The sequence below is a fragment of the Ictidomys tridecemlineatus genome, chromosome 11 (genome assembly GCF_052094955.1).
Source record: "Ictidomys tridecemlineatus isolate mIctTri1 chromosome 11, mIctTri1.hap1, whole genome shotgun sequence".
Taxonomy (NCBI): domain Eukaryota; kingdom Metazoa; phylum Chordata; class Mammalia; order Rodentia; family Sciuridae; genus Ictidomys; species Ictidomys tridecemlineatus.
The window spans coordinates 85,474,334-85,486,828 of NC_135487.1; the positions used below are offsets into that span (position 1 = coordinate 85,474,334).

Genomic DNA, 12,495 nt, shown 5'->3' on the forward strand with positions numbered 1-12,495 from the left:
TTTACTTTTTACTTTTTTTTTTTTTTTTTTTTTACTGTGCATTTTATTCTTTTTTACTTGTGTGGCAAAGGGACTGAATGTTGATGACTGAAAGTTTGGATTTCTTCCCAGAATTTCTTTCGGGACCAGTCCTCAATCTCTTGGCACTACCACTCGGGCTCTGCCCTCTCCTCCTCACAGTGTGACATACACCCGTTCTTTCTCCCCCATGGAGTGAGAAGGTTGGGAGTTCTTTTAAGAATCTCTGAAAACTTAAGTATTTATAGAAAGTTTCTGGATAGACATAGATAAGGTCTAGGGAGATTATTAAGGATAACAGAATTGTTGCTTTATTTTTTGAAATTAAATATTCTTAAATTACTTCCTTGCCATTTCATCATTAATTTCATCTCTAGCTTGAAACTTGCCTTAATAGTTGATTCTTATGCAACTTCCTTCTCCCTCTTTGACAGCATGAAGTGTTTTCTTTAAGTGTATTTCCCTGGTAGAAGAATTTACATTTTAAGAAATTGAGAGTTGTAGCTTATTATTGCCTCTGTTCTTTTTCTACATCCCACTGTATATTTGGGAGTCCAAATTCCTAGTGTTTTCACTTTTGTATTTCCCTGCCACTATAGCCTGACTATAGTGAAGTTTTCAAATGCAAATGTCCTGAATGTTTTTGGATAATATTTGACCAATCAATGATTTATTCACTTCTTACTGGGAGAAGGTATGCATGATAATTAGAAATCACTTGATTCATACTCTTGTTTGGACTCTTATAATAAAAGTCAGAGAAACAGTGGTGAATAAATTAATGCATAAGACAATTGCAAAGGAAGACATTCACATCATTTAATTGAATAGATTTAATGCAGAACAAAATTTTAAACATTATCATTAGTCTTTAAAAGACCTATTGAGTAGTATAGCATCCTTTTTCAACATGAACTTCCACAATAGTGATGACTTTTCTTTTTTTTTTTTTATTAGTTGCTCAAGACAATACAATGATCTTGACATATCATACATTTGATTCAAATAGGGTATGAATTCTCATTTTTCCACGAATACAGATTACAGGATCACAAAAGTACAGGTAAAATAATATCATAGTTATATTTGTTTTGTTTATAAAAAAATAAAATACCCTCTTTTATGACTCCTTAATTCTTTCCCTTCCTTTGTAGGTTCAGTTGAGTTCCACCATAAGAACATAAGCTCCAGCAATTATTTCATATCTCAACAGTTTCTCCCTTTTCTGATTTTTTTTTGTACTGGAGATTAAACTCAGGGGCACTTTACCACTGAGCCACATCCCTTGCTCTTTTTACTTTTTATTTTGAGACAGGATCTCACTAAGTTGCTTAAGGCCTCACTAAATTGCTGAAGATGACCTCAAACTTGGATCCTCCTGCCCCAGCCTCCCAAGTTGCTTGGATTACAGGTATGCACCATCACACTAGCTTGAACTGTTACTTCATATTTTTCTTAGATATCTTACAATACTCATTTTTAAAAATTTCTTGTATATAATTTTGTTTTTCTCTAGAAGTTTTTAAAAGTTCCTATTTTAAAAATAGAATTTTTATTTATTGACCAATACAAAACCTGCAGAATCTCATTTACTCTCAAAATCTTATCTGTGAACACAGAATAAATCTTAGATTACTCATGACTTAATTTGCTCCATGACTCTTTGCACTGAAATGTATAAACATATTTGAAGGGTCAATTTATGATAGACTCTTTGAGAAAACAAGTAGCAGTTTATTCTAATCAGTTTCTCAAAATTATAGCTATTTCCTTTAAAAGAGAGCTTGTCTTTGTAAGTGTGACATTTAGTGTAGCACACTGTATTATCAAAGCAAATAGTTTTGACTTATGGGGAGGGAGGCAGTAACTAAAGTTATGCAATCAAAATATTTTGCAATGTTCTGCATTTTTCAAAAATGTTTCCATGTGCTTTTCAGAAGTAGAAATAAAACATTAATTTTATAACATTGATAAATTAATTAGTACATGCAGAGCAGTTAGAACCATGCCTAGAATTTAAATAAGACTGTTTTTTAAAATAACAAAATTTAGGGAAAAATTCAAAGTTACTCTAATTTCTCATTGAATTTAGAATTATTACTTCAAATATTATATAAAAATTTTAAACTATATTTGAAAAAATTTTTTTAAATTAATTAATTTATTTTTGCATTATACTTTTTTAAGGGGGGAGACAGACAGAGAGAGAAAGAGAGAGAGAGAGAGAGAGAGAGAGAGAATGAATAATTTTGTAGATGGACACAACACAATGCCTTTATTTTTATGTGGTGCTGAGAATCGAACCTGGGTCCCGCCCGTGCTAAGCGAGCGCTCTACCGCTGAGCAACAATCCCAGCCCAACATTACAATTCTTAATACACCATTATACCATAATTTATCATATCTGATTATATACAAGGTATGTTGACACCAAATTCACATCTTCATACAAAGTTTTATTTTTCTAACTACAATGTAACAAAAGCAGGGATAAACCATCCTTCACCAAACATATGGGGCGATTCTATATTATGTGCTCAGTGAATACCTGCTTATCACCAATTAACTGTATAATTCACTTCTACTATTGAATAAATATTTATTGAAATGTGGTCAAATTTAATCTCTTTCTTTAAATTTGTTTTGCTTTCTCAAGTGTCCTGTGCAAGCTTTTGTTTCATTTCTTAGTCAAATGAAACACACATACAAAATTAAAAAACATATATATAATTAAAAATATTAAATAATATGTATGTCATTAAATCTCTTCAGTGTCACCTTGCTCCTTCTTTTTTGATTTGATCATTAGAGTTATACATGAAAGTTATGTTCATTTTAAAAAAAATCATATGTGAATGGGATTTGATTTACTTCATTTCAGTCTCCTTTCCCCTACTTTCCCTACCCTCCTCCCTATTCCTACCCCATTCCTTCTATAAGAACCCTTATAATCCATTCTGTAGAGGTTTGCTGTATGTCTTCCCTAATTCTTTATGTCTGTATATATACATACATAGAACTCTTTTCTTGTAAAATTGGAATTATGTCATGCATAATGGTCATCTATTGTGTTTTTGCTCTTACTATATCAATATAGTATAGGCTATATATCTATATCAATATAGTATATGCTATATATATGTCATATATATCTATCAGTTGATATATATGAATATATATGAATATATTTAGCCTTACTTTATTCTTTTCATTTTTTTTGTAAAAACTTATATATAATTATACACTTAGAGACATGGTAAACACCCATACATCCACTTCTCAGGTTCAGAAGAATATTACCAGAACATCGGAACCCTGTCTGCCTATTTTAAGGGCTATAGTAGTATCCTAGTTGATGTCTGTGCCTTTATTGATATAATATTCACTCATCAGTAGATATTTAAGTCATTCCTAAGTTTTGCTATTACTAAACAATGCTGTAATGAGAATCCTCTCTTTTGTGTTCACAGTCCTGTGTACTATATCTTGAGAATGCATTCTTAGAAGTGGGGTGACTGGGTTATAAAATGTGTACTTCTTATATTTTAATAGGAAAAAAAACCCAACTATCTTCCAGGGGTATATACAAATTTGTAATTTCACCAACACTGTAGTAGGTGACAAGCCCAGGCCCAGGAGCTGTCCAACAGTTCTTGTTATCAGTCTTTTCAATATTTTTAATTGATTAAAAATATTTATTTTAATGTGCATTTTTTAGCTGGTGAAGTTCAGCATTATTCCATGTGTTTATTTTGTAATTACACTTTGGTGAACTGCCAGTTCCATAATGTTTTCTTACTAATTTGCAGAACCCTTTATAAAATAGATGTACAAATTCTTTATGTGTTGTGAGTTGCCAAGATTTTGCTTATGATTTTAAGATTTTCTCAGGATCATTGGCTGCATGGAGGCATCAATGTCTTGAGGTTTAGTAATGAATATTTAATAAGTAATTTTTCACCTTCACATTTTACTGCAGTATTTTCACCTCTTAGAGCAAAGGTTATTTTAAAAATATAGATTAGTAATTCTAAAATTATATTTGTCATTTTGGTTTCCGTCATGAATGTTAAGTCCTTATTTCTTTTTAATTCTCATTCCAGGGACTATTACATTCTTATGAATACAGTTGTCCTTGTGAACTATTTTAGAGTTGTGAATCTAAAATAGTTTAAAGAGGCAATTTATTTCTATACTAAATAAATTTTTTATATAGAAGCTACCCATTCTTCAGTAAAAGTGGAATTATATTAGTTTAGAGTTAAATGTATTTTTAAAACTTTAAATCACCTTTCCTAAGATTCTCACATTTGTCTTTAATGGGTCTCTCACTATTTTATTTTTCTAGAATTCTTTTGGTTAATAAAGAAACTTTGGATGTTATAGAAAGGTGAGTGAAATCTTAGAAAAAATAAATTAAATATTAGAATGAACATTTATGTATTGCTAATATAAATGAATAATCACTCGCTTTAGAAAGGAAATTATGCTCAACTAATTTCTTACAAGAAAAACACATATACTTTTTCAAAAGTTGTTAAATTAAAATCACAGTTTCTTTAACCTTACAGTTTATGGGCTATGTATCTCTGAGAAGTAAAAAAATGTGTCTCAAGGACAGCATGTCAATAGAAGGCATATTGTAACTTGAATTTTAATAATTTAACATTTTCTAATTTCAGTTCATTTTTTAGTATCTATTAGAAAAAAGAAAGAATAGCATATTTTGAGAAATAAGAAAATCTTTTCTATGCTTTCTTAAGACTAAAATGCTTCACAGTAATTTCTTTTTAAATGTTTTAATACATTTAATGTGTTTTAATATATTTACCATATTAGAAAATAAATATATTACTCTATTTTTTCATTCTCAGCTAATTGTATCCTGTTTGTTGTTTAGTTCATATGCATGAAGTAACTAAATGTTGGCAAGAGCTTTTAGCTGGGCTCAGCTTTTTGTAAGCCAAAAGATTTTGAAAGAAGATGGGCATTCTTTAGCTTCCAAAATGTTGACTCTGGATTCAGCAGCCACTAAGTAATAACAGACTACCCACTGCCTGAAAGGTCAGATTTGTAGGCTGATTAGAACTTTGTGATTATGTGAAGAAAGGAACATTGGGTCATCTGATGCCAAGTTTGGGTTGGATTGTGTTCTATGACCTACTTTTCTTAGATTGGTTTGGTTTCTATGGATAAAACATGTACCAATATTCTTTGGAGACTAGCGACGGTCATCATTTAAAACTTGAAAGTTTTAATTAAGTAATATTAATGATTCTAACATTTCCAGCAATATTATTAATATGGTTACTTTGTCAAAGCTGAATGTCTTAGTCCATTTTCTGTTGTTATAACACAACGTTTGAGACTGAGTAATTTCTGGAGAATAGAGGTCTATTTGGCTCATGGTTCTGGAGACTGGAAAGTCCAGGAGCATTGTATGGGCATCTGAACAGGGCCTTCTCTTTGCATGGTAACATGGTGAGACATGGCAAGACAGAGCAAGTGTGGTAGCTCAGATCTCTCTTCCTCTTCCACTAATGCCATCATGGTGATCCTGTTCTCATGACCTCATTTAATTCTAATTACCATTCACAGGCCTTCATCTCCAAACACCAATAATATAAGAATCTGGGAATTAAATTTCCAACACACATACTCTGGAGGACATATTCAAGTTACAGCACTACATGATATAAAGGACATTATAATTTACAAAAGTCAAGGAAACAATTATTGGAAGACTTGACGTATGCAAATGTTATATAAACTTTACTGTTACCTCTACTGGTTATACAAGTCCATCGCATGCGCTCGCGCTCGCTCTCTCTCTCTCTCTCTCTCTGTGTATGTATAACATGTATTATATATAAATATAGTAAAAATTTAATTGATAATTAATATACATAAATTCCTTTTATTCGCATGTACCATTATGTGAGTCAGCATCCCATTACTGAGACAAAATACCTGAGAAAAACAACTTAAAGAGGAAAATATTATTCTAGCTTTTGATTACAGAGGTTTTAGTCCATGGTTGGCTTTTTACAAGGCAGAGACATCATGGCCAAAGTTTGGCATGGCAGAGGAAATTTGCTTGTCTCATGACAACCAGGAAGTAGAAAAGGGTTCTGGAAGGAAGAAACTGAGGACAAGATATATACCCTCCCAGGACACTCCTCCAATCACCTATTTTCTCTGACTAGGTCCTACTTCCTAGGTTTCTACCACCTTCTATGGGTTCCATCTCCAATAGTCTATTCATTTATGAATCCATTAATGGATTAATCCATTGATGATATCAGAGCCCTTATGATCCACTAATTTCTCAAAAGCCCCACCTCTGAACATTGATGCACTGGAGACCAAGCTTTTAACACATGAACCTTTGGGGAACATTTCAGATCCAAACTATAGCAACCATTCAGTGTTTTTTACTATATTCACAGAGTTGCATGAACATCACCACAATTTAATTTCAAAATATTTTCATCAACTTAGAAAGCTCATACTATTAACAGTCATTCACCAAAGTTAGTTCTTTGGAATTATATATGAAATGAATAAAACTCTGGTTAGACTGGCCAAGGGAAAAAAGAGAATGTACAAATAACAAGTGCAGACTTAAGGGATGATAAGAGAATGTTATGTTATTATGAGCAACTTTGTCAATAAATTTGAAAAGTTAGATGAAATCTACAAATTCCAAGTAAAACATAATTTTGTAAAAGTAAGTAAATAGTAAAAAGAAAAATCTGATGAATCTTATATCTATGACAGAAAATAAACCCATTTTCAAAATCCTTTCCACAAAGAAAAATCCAGGTCCAGTTAACTTTACCAGTGAATTCAAAAATTTAAGGAAGGGGTAAAGCTAATCTAATTCAAACTCTTTCAAGAATAAGAAAGTAAGCGATTTATTTTGTGAACCCATCCTATATAAATTTGCCTTTATACAAATTACACCTCACGTAAGTGGCTATAGCCCCATATCAGAGGCATGACTTGGTGAGCCAAGTCTAAGTTAGGTTTCGGCTCCCACTTGCCCTTGTCGGTTAGGCACACTTAAGCAGTAAACATCTTGTACAACTATATATAGCAGCCCTGCCTTCATCTTTCCCCTTTCCCCACCTTTATCCAAGCTCAACAAAGTCACAAATACCACCAAGTCTATCTCCAAAATATGTCTTGAAATTACTCATTTCTTCTCCACTCCTTCTACCTTGGCCCAAGCAACCACCATCTGTCACCTTGAGAAGTCCAACACCCTCCTAGCTTGTCACTCCGTTGCCATTCCTGCTCCTCTGCAAACATTCTCCCCATAGCAGATGAAGCCATAACCTCAAAGCAAATCCAATAACATCAATTTCCTGCTTAAATTCTTCATTAATTTTTCCATTCCGCTTGGGGTGAAACAAAACAAAACAAAACAAAAATCCAACTCTTTACTATGAATCTTAAAACCCTGCAAGATGATCCTGTCTGTGCCTAGCTTCATTTTGTGCCACTTATCTCTTTGCCCACTCTGCTCTAGCCACACTAATCTTATTTTAGTTTAATTAATATGCTAAATGTCTTTCCTGCCTCAGGCTTTTGCCCATGCTTGTTCCTCTTTCTGGAATAATAATAATGTTGTAATAATGATGACTAATATTTATTATGCTCATTCTATGTGCCATGCACTGTTCTAAGTACTTTACAAAATTAGCACACATAATCCTCAGAGCAATTGTATGAATAGGTGGTGTTGCTCTCCACGTGCTTCAGATGGGGAAACAAAGGCACAGAGAGAGAAAATCAGTCACCCAAAGACCCACAACTTAGTGAAACCAGGATGGGCTGCTCCTTGATCTTTGTACAGCAGCCTCATGTCCTCCAGGTCTCAGCATGTTGGTCATGCCTTTGGGGCATCTTTCCTGATTACTGTACCAGGTGGGTCCCACTGTTTGTCACTACCTCAGTTCCTCATCTTCATATGCACTGCAACTTACTATTATTGTTTTTATCTTCCCAGTCCTGTCTCTTTAATAAGAACATAAGCTTCATGAGGGCAGGAACTTAATACATAAGCATCAATATGCCAAATACTTCAAAGTACAAAATGATGAAAGACAACACCTTATCATCTATACATGCTTTATTCACAATAACCACTTAGTAAATTTTTACTGAATGTATACAATACTTCTTTCTTATTTAGATACTCACCTATGTAAAAATAAATGTTTTACCATTGGGTTTTAAAAACTGCTGAAATTATTCCTCAGTGAACTTAATGGGTTTTACTAGAAATATCCTATCTCTGGTTGACTTACTATTAAGAATATAAATCAGACAGACAGGAAGGAATGTGTCTAGCTGTGACTTCAAGATAAGCTAATAAAGTTCTTCTCAAAAGAAGTCATAGTTGTTTTCTAATTTTGAGCTATAGTCAGTGACCAGTAGTAATCATTATTTTATTTCAATTAGAGATTTGGTTAGGAAATAAATACTCAGTATTTTCTTGTTGATTGAAAGAGTTGATTTATCCTGATATTTAGTTAGGTTTGTTTGTTTGTCTATTTTTATTCTAATTTGTTATATATGACAGCAGAATGCATTACAGTTCATAGTACACATTGGAAACTAATTGGAAAATTGAAATAAAGGAAATTTATTGAAAGGATATCCAGGCTTATAGTACCTACAGAGAGGGTCTTGGAAGGCTTGGAAATGGGCAGAACCCAAAGTCACCAGAGCCCAAAAGCAATAAGCTGCTCCACAGCTACTGCTTCATCATGGTATAGCCACATCCGGGTGCCACCCCATTGCTATCACTGTCTCCTGTCCTTGTGTTGCTCATAACATACAAAACCCCACCAGAAAGCATCTAATTAATGTGGTGTCCTAGGCTGTCCAAGTCTTAATTCTCACATTAAGACTACATGCAGTTAATTTCCCAAAAGGAAAATGCCTAAATGGATGTTGGGAAGCCAAAAACAAGAATGTTTTGCTTAGGGGAAAGTGAAACCTGTATTTTCACCTTTTATTATTTCCAAATTGTGTCAACAGGATAGATTTGATCCAACCAAGAGGTCAGAACATTCAAGGAACTTTACTTTTCCTTTTGCCAAACACTCTTATTTTGACTCAGGCATGAAACAAAAAATAAAAGTGTATATAATTGGAGGGTGCTACACGGCCTCAGGCCTGAGCCACTGTTCTACCTGCTGCAGGTCACTAGTTGTCCTCATGACTGGCTCTAGTGGTATTCTTTAGGTCTCTGCATTGTAAAGAAATGATTAGTCCAGTAGGTATATAGCTGCTGAGCTCATCTGTGATATAGCTATAGCTTTAAATTCTTCTTATCTTTTGCACTGAAGTGCAGAGGACTAAATAAGACTTCAGGGACAGTCACCAACATGCCAGGCCAGTGAACCTTACAGCTGGTTATCCACTTTATACTGAGACCTGAGCTCTAGGGAGGCAGGCTTGCCAAGGGAGTGTTTCCTTTACACACCACCTTTACTATAGCTCGATGGAGTTTGTGAAAATTCTGTACATGAAAAACACAATCAATTTCTGACCCTTTTCTGTGTGAAGGACCTGCAGGTTTTATGTACCCAATGCAGTTTCTCTATTGAACATTGGAGGCACTACATTTGCCCCATTAAGAAATGCCTTTTATCACAGAAAGATTCCAGAAAAGTTCAAGCCCTTGAAGAAAAAGGAATCAGCTGAAAAAGTAATAATTCTGCAAGGCAACAAATCCCTAGAATTGAGAAAGAAGGTAGGATTTAGGAAAGAAGAAATAAATTCTGAATTTGAGCAAATTGAACTGTTTTTACAGAATGAGCAAGAAAGTCTGCTTAAGCAGATACAAGATGAACAGTTGGACATTTTAAAAAATTATTTATTTTTTTGTTTTTTTAGGTGGACACAATATCTTTATTTATTTTTATGTGGTGCGGAGGATTGAACCCAGTGCCTCGCGCATGCCAGGCCAGCACGCTACCACTTGAGCCACATCCCCAGCTCCAAGAGTTGGACATTTTAACAAAACTTAATGAAAACCTTGTAACTTTTCTATATTGTATTTCCACATTAAAACATTTACTGAAGGAAATACAGAGCAAATATGTATGTCAGACCTGGAATTACTGACGAGAGTTAAGAATATATCCCAAAGATATCAAAACCTAAAATACCATGGACTCTCTTCATTAAAGAAACGTGGTTTTAGACTTTCTCCATAGTATTCTGGCTTGGACAGAATTATACAGCAATTTCAGACAGATGTGACTTTAGATCTTGACACAGTGTGTCCTCAGCTTATTGTCTCAGAGGATAGAAAAACTGTTCAAAATGGAAGAACAAAACAAAATGTTTGTTATAACTCAAGGAGATTTGATCTCTGCTCTGCTGTCCTGAGTTCTAAGATATTTAATTCTGATAGACATTACTGGGAGGTAGAAGGAGTGGGTAGAAAACCTCAGTGGACATTGGGTGTATGTCAAGACATCTCCCTAGGAACTAGAGAAATTGGTTGTCATTTCTGGAAGGTTTCTGGGAAATTGGTCTATATATATCGAGAGTGGTTATTATGTGTTTGGTCTTAAGATAACCCATCTTCTGCCAGTAGTAAGACCCAATAAGATTGGCATTTTTTTTTTTTACTTTGAATTGGGTGAGGTTTCCTTTCATAATGGAAACGATTGGTCTCTTCTCTGTACATTCAGTGATTCTTTTAGCAAAACCATTTTGCCTCATTTCTATGTTATAACAGATTCTGAACCTCTTAAAGTCTTTCAGTAGATGATGAAAGATAAAGAACCTGGTAAATTATTCTGTTTTAGAACTAACTTAAGCCAGTAAATTTGAACTCATTATTTCCAGAATCTTTTTTAGTTTTATTTCTGAAAATCAGAATAGATTTTTCTCCCTTATTTTTAGCAACTATAAAAAGTGACAGTAGTGCCATTTAATGAGTATCAGTTGTTAAGTGCTTTGAATTCTAATTTTAAATATTTGAGAATTATTATTTTACATGTCTAATAAAATATTTTGTTTTAAAATTGCCCAAAAAGTGCATATTGAAGAATGAAATACATGATAGACATGTGAATAAGTAGCATGTAAATTGGCCTTGTCAGAATCAAAAGGAAAGGGAACATTATACATTCTTTATGAAAGTAGAAATGGGCATTTCTTTCAGATCATGAACCATTTATACTTTTCAACTATATTCTGGACTGTTCACATGTTTTTTTATGTTCATGAGTTTAATTTTGTATACACCGAGTCTGAACTTGTCTTAATTAATTTAATATTGCTATAAAAAATACATGAGGCTAGTTAACTTCTAAAGTAAAAAGTTTTATATGGCTCATGATTCTAGCATTCTGGAGGGTCCTCTGGCTGTGTAGCAACAGTAGAGTAGTGGAAAGGGAATCAGCAGCATGCAAGGGAGGTGCCACTCTCTCTTATGACAACCCATTGATGAAAGGAGATGCTAATCTCTCTTACAACAACCCATTCTCTCAGAAACTAACCAAGTTCCATGAGATCTGACCAGCTTTCACAAGACAGTGTAAATCCATTCATGAAGTAGAGTCCCATGATGTAAGTACTTTCTTTTGAAAGGACCCACCTCTGAAAGTTTCCACTACCTTAACACTGCCCTGCTAGAAACCAAGCCTCCAGCACACGAACGTCCTAGGACAAACCATATCCAAACCATAGCTGAGCTTAATAAGCTCAACATATCCAAAACTGAACTCATCTTCTCCACTCATGCTACTTTTCCTGTTTTCCCAAACTTAAAGTGATATCTAGGACCCAACAAATCCAACAATGTTAAATATTTTGTTCAAAGCTTTCTATAACCTGCTCTACCCTTTCTTTATTTATGCCTGCTTTACCCTAATGTACTTTTGTTTTTAACTTCTTATACACTCTAAACTCCATCCATACATGAGAATATCATAGAAAATGCTCATCAGGAAATTTGGAGAGAGTTTATTTTCAAAAGACATTTTCTCACCCTTCAATAAATGCCAAAAGAACTATGGCAACAGTTTGTACTTTCTATAAATAACATTTTGTAATTCAAGCCAGTAAAGTAAAACTGATTTATCTAGGAGTGAAACTTGTGATAGAATAATTTTGTGTTAAATATAGTCAACATTCTACTAGCATTATGTAGACTCTTAAATGACAATCCAAATTAGTTTTACAGATCATTGAAAACCATGTATAGTTGGAATGAGAATGCTTTTTCTGCTTTCCTGCTCTACCATCCCCTCAGGAGGTATATCCCATGGCTGTTCCCCTTTTTATGTTAATGTCATTTTAAATTTAAATTTAAAATTGACATAGACTTCCTAACCATGTGCCAATGTTGATATGCTTCTGATGCATAAGGAAGGAAACTACCTAAGGGCTTACATTTATCTTTTATTACCTCCAAATGAATAACCAGATGTATGTTTAAATGTT

The 12,495-nt window shown here is 33.6% G+C and overlaps 1 long non-coding RNA gene and 1 pseudogene across 1 annotated transcript in view; both read left to right on the top strand.

The window, feature by feature from the left end:
- The first annotated feature begins 4,364 nt into the window (after window positions 1–4,364).
- The window catches only part of LOC144368175 (uncharacterized), a 114,355-nt gene continuing 106,224 nt past the window's right edge, over window positions 4,365–12,495 (top strand). The window contains exon 1 of the long non-coding RNA XR_013427948.1: window positions 4,365–4,408. This is a non-coding gene — a long non-coding RNA (uncharacterized LOC144368175). The remainder of the gene's footprint in view (window positions 4,409–12,495) is intronic.
- Window positions 6,674–10,812, top strand: LOC101972825 (tripartite motif-containing protein 60-like; annotated as a pseudogene).